The following is a 4,649-nucleotide window of genomic DNA, read 5'->3' as shown; positions in this document are numbered from 1 at the left end:
TCCACTCTAGATTTCTTAGATCCTTGTAAGTAAGTCTGGAACCCTGTACCATATCTATGGTCCCATTGCTACTCTCAGATTCTCATAACATCTCTTTCTACCTTCTCAGGTCCCTCCAATTTCCACTCATACTCAATCGATGGAGGAATCTCTTTTGCACAACTTCTTTCTCGATCTTTTTTTTTTTTTTTTTAAATTTTGTGCCGGCGCGCGGCCATGCGAGCTCCCGCCCTCGCACCTCTCCTCGCCGGCCGGCGGTCTCGGCGACCGTGCTCGGCTCGCACGGCCCACGACCGCGCCCGGGCCTCGGCCCGCCAGGGCGCCCGCGCGGATCGACAGGCGATGGTGGCCGCGGCGGCGCTCTCGGGCGCGGGCGTCCCTCCCGCGGGGGGCGGGGCCGGGGGCGGCGGATCCCCGTTGGGCGGCTGGGCCGTGGCGCGGCTCGAAGGCCGCGAGTTCGAGTACCTCATGAAGAAGCGCACCTCGTCGCAGGGCTCGGTAGATGTGAGCATGGGTCATTCGAGTTTCATCTCGCGGCGCCACCTGGAGATCTTCACGCCCCCGGGCGGCGGCCATAGCGCTGCCGCCCCGGAACCCGCGCAGCCCCAGCCGGACGCGGGCGGCGATTTCTACCTGCGCGGTCTCGGCAAGAACGGCGTGTTCGTGGACGGGGTGTTCCAGCGGCGCGGGGCGCCGCCGCTGCGGCTGCCGCGCGTGGCTCGTGTGGCTAAGGCTGACTTTGACTGGTCCTCTTGCCTCCATGTCTGATGTGCTGGGATTGCAGGTGCACTTTCAGGTTCCCGAGCACAAATATCAAGATCACATTTACAGCCCTGTCCAGAGAGAAGAGAGAGAAGCAAGAAGCCCCAGAGTCGCCCGTGAAGCCTGTGCAGCCCCACATCTCACCCCTGACCATCAACATTCCAGACACTATGGCCCACCTCATCAGCCCCCTTCCCTCTCCCACGGGAACCATCAGTGTTGCAAACTCCTGCCCATCCAATCCCCGGGGAGCAGGATCTTCAGGGTACAAAATGGGCCGTGTGATACCATCTGACCTCAATTTAATGGCTGACAATTCACAGCCAGAAAATGAAAAGAAAGCTTCAGGTGGAGACAGCCCAAAGGATGACTCAAAGCCACCTTACTCCTATGCACAGTTGAAGCAGCTCACCCTCAATGGAATTTATACACACATCACTAAAAACTATCCATACTACAGGACTGCAGACAAGGGCTGGCAGAATTCAATTCGCCACAATCTCTCTCTGAATCGTTATTTCATTAAAGTGCCACGTTCCCAGGCAGAACCAGGCCAAGGCTCCTTCTGGAGGATAGATCCAGCCTCCGAGAGCAAGCTGGTAGAGCAGGCTTTTAGGAAGTGACAGTCTAGGGGCGTGCCTTGCTTTAGAACCCCCCTGGGACTGCTCTCCTCTAGGAGTGCCCCAGCTTCTCCCAACCATGCGGGAGTGTTGTCTGCTCACTCCAGTGGCGCCCAGACCCCTGAGAGCCTGTCGAGGGAGGGCTCCCCTGCCCTCTTGGAGCCTGAGCCTGGCGCCTCACAGCCCAAACTTGCCGCCATCCAGGAGGTGCTGTTTGCCAAGAGTGCACCAGGGTCACCTCTCTCCAGTCAGCCTGTCCTAATCACCGTCCAGGAGCAGCAACCCCCCCCCCCCCCCCCCCCCCCCCCCCCCCCCCCCCCCCCGGCCATCAAGTCCACCAGATACCAGCAGTGTCAGTGACCAGTGTGGCTGGACTGGCCCCAGCAAACACATAGTTGCCGGACAAGCTGTGGTCACTCAGGCTGCGGTGCTGACTCCTCCTAAGGCAGAACCACAAGGGAATGGCGACCACAGAGAAGTCAAAGTGAAAGTAGAGCCTGTCCCTGCAATTAGCCCAGCCACACTAGGCGCTGCTAGCCAATCATCCAGACATTCCAGGGTACCCCTGTGCAGACAGTGTCCATAGTACAACAGGTGCCTTTAGGTCAGCACCAGCTTCCAATAAAAACTGTAATGCAGAATGGAACTCATGTGGTACCAATGCCTACAGCAGTGCACAGCCAGGTGAACAACGCAGTGGCGAGTCCTCTCCATATGTTGGCAACCCATGCATCAGCATCGGCATCCCTGCCCACAAAGCGCCAGAATGGTGACCAGGCAGAACAGCCAGAGCTCAAGCGAATTAAAGCAGAAGATGGCAAGAGCATTGTCATTGCCCTGAATGTGGATGTGCCACCAGCAGCTATGAGAGAAAAGGGGATCCAGAACTAGCTGCTGGGAGACCTTTTCTTCAGACATCAACTTTGTGGTGCCAAAAGGAGATGCTGCCTCTTCTGAAGCAGGGAGCGCATCCTCAGTGGGTAAAGGGCCCTGCGGTTGGACTTCACCTCTTAGCACTGAAAACATGAACCCAGGTGGCCTTAAAACTCCTTAATTTAAAGATAAGTTACACTTGAACAGACCCACAACAGCAACCCCGGTTCCAGAGGTGGTGTCTCCTACAGAGCACTCGCTGGGCTGTCATCTGTGGGCTCAGCTTTTACTACAAGCAAGAACTCCAGGTCATGAAGGACTGAGTCTCTTGTGCGGATGCAGCACATGCTGCCTGTGGATCTCTCTGACTTTCCTTTAGGGGGCAGAGCCACAGCCATCGGCTGCCCTCATAGGACCTGATGGCTGCGGCTGAGAGACAAGACAGTATTTTGTTGTCTACATGTGGAATTAGAATACTTGGAGATGTCCTTTCTTTACTAAATAATGGGGTCTTTGACATTTCATATCACTCCATTTCTACTCTGGAAATTTGTGATTCATTTGGGGGAAAGAATGTCATTCTGTTTGTTTCTGTGGTTTGTTTTCAGCCCATGGGATGGTTTGCTCTAGTCTGTCCTGCCTGTGTTTGGGTGGCACTCCCTTAGGATACCTACTTGCCCGTTTCCGTTCAGAGCAGTTACCTGATGAATTGACCTACCCTGTGCCATTGTAGAGGGTGGGTGGACTGAGGCTGCATGGACCCATGAGGCCAGGGGGCATGGGGCAAGGGACCCCGGGAGCCTTCTAGCCTTCAGGCTGCACGTAACTCTTGCGGGTTTTGTTGTCTGTTTCTTGATGTTGACTTTGTCTGTGGCGTAATTTCCCACTCTAGTACAATGAGTCTCCTACATATTGTGTATGCTTAAAACAACAGACCCCTCCCTCCCTCTCTTGGGAAACAGATCCAGGCTTTTTTCACACCTTTTTAGACCCAGGTCATAGATCTCTCCCAGAACCTGGGGAGTCTTAGGGGTCAGCTCTGGCTTCTGGCATCTGACTGGTTATCTGCATGGCACACTCATGGTAAGAGCTGTTGGAGAGATGTTGCCAGTTAATTTGAGGGTCTTAGAAGTAAGACCCAGTGGCCAAGTATCAAGCTTCCAGGTCATTTTCTGATTCTTAAGAGGTTTCTCTGGCTTTTCAGAATGAAGTACCACACTAAGTCTGACTTACGTCATATAAGTAAAATTTAAGAGGGAAGGGTGAGGAAAGGTGGGAGGCCAGCAGCCTAGCCCACACTCAGGATCACCGCTCATCTTTCCAGAGCATTCTGGACTTAGAGCTGAGCAGCAGGCAGAGGGTGTTAGTCTCATTGTGAGTTTTTTTTTAAAATATCATCATAACTTTATTTATTTAAATGTAGTTATTTTGGTATTTAATTTTTTTAAGAGGGGGGAAACCCTGTATTTTTCTGGTAGAATGAAATGTCTCAGAATGGTATATTTAGGCAATTTAAAACATTATTTACATAAAGACCAAATATGATTAGTCTGTTCTAAGTATTGCTTCACCCACAGTATGGAGCCGTCACAATGTTACTGCAGATGATGAGTGTTGACGTTAATGGAGTTAACAAGCTGGATTTATATAACTCAGCCACTTAAACAATAAAGGTGAGTCATCATGTGAGTGGGCATGTGAGTGAGAACATGTGTGTTCCCACAGCAGTCTGCCTTTGGACTGCAGCCTGGGGGACTGGAGCCCCTCCAAGCGGCAGTCTGCCTCCTCTACCATTTCACAGGTAACCTTGGAATGCGTATTTCTTAAAGGTTTGCAGTTTGCAAAGTACTTCGGGTTGTTTTGTGCCCAGCATGTGGGTCCAGACAATGGGCCTCAGTTAATGTGGTGCTCTAGCAGGAGGCCACCCTAGTGAGGTGGGCTCAGGCATCACCAACTGAACATACTGTGTGTCTGGAGACATCTGTGTGTAGCATGCTTGACCAGGACTTGGGTAGATGTTCCCTATGTGAGTGAAGTCTGCAGACTCATTACCTCTGAGCTCCAAACAGACCTTAGGAGTCTGCAGGGGTTTCTTTTGGGGGATCATAGAAAAATTTTGAAGATGGAAGGAGGATTTTTTTCTTTCTTTAAGGCCACATTCTCAGTCTCAAGTGAGTGAAGTGTTCCTATGCAGCCGCAGGCACGCACTCATCTTTAACCCTTGCTGCTGTATCGGCCGTGCTGCTGCTTTGGTATATAGGAATGTAAAGCTGTCAAGGAGATGGCAGAAGCTAAGCTGTAGATTAACAGAGTACTGAACCCAGGTTTTCTTTCCAGTGTTGAAGGCACTGCTTTAGTTTATGTTCATCTGAGTTCCCAGAAGCCCCTCCACAC

The 4,649-nt window shown here is 52.2% G+C and overlaps 1 pseudogene; it reads left to right on the top strand.

Moving 5' to 3' along the window:
- Nucleotides 1-342: 342 nt before the first annotated feature.
- LOC128125543 (forkhead box protein K2-like) lies at nt 343-3,156 on the top strand (annotated as a pseudogene).
- Nucleotides 3,157-4,649: the final 1,493 nt, after the last annotated feature.

Source organism: Peromyscus californicus, unplaced genomic scaffold, assembly GCF_007827085.1.
Source record: "Peromyscus californicus insignis strain IS unplaced genomic scaffold, ASM782708v3 Scaffold_4__1_contigs__length_199733344, whole genome shotgun sequence".
NCBI lineage: Eukaryota > Metazoa > Chordata > Mammalia > Rodentia > Cricetidae > Peromyscus > Peromyscus californicus.
The sequence above is the reverse complement of the archived record's forward strand: the minus strand, read 5'-3'. Positions and strand labels throughout refer to the sequence as shown.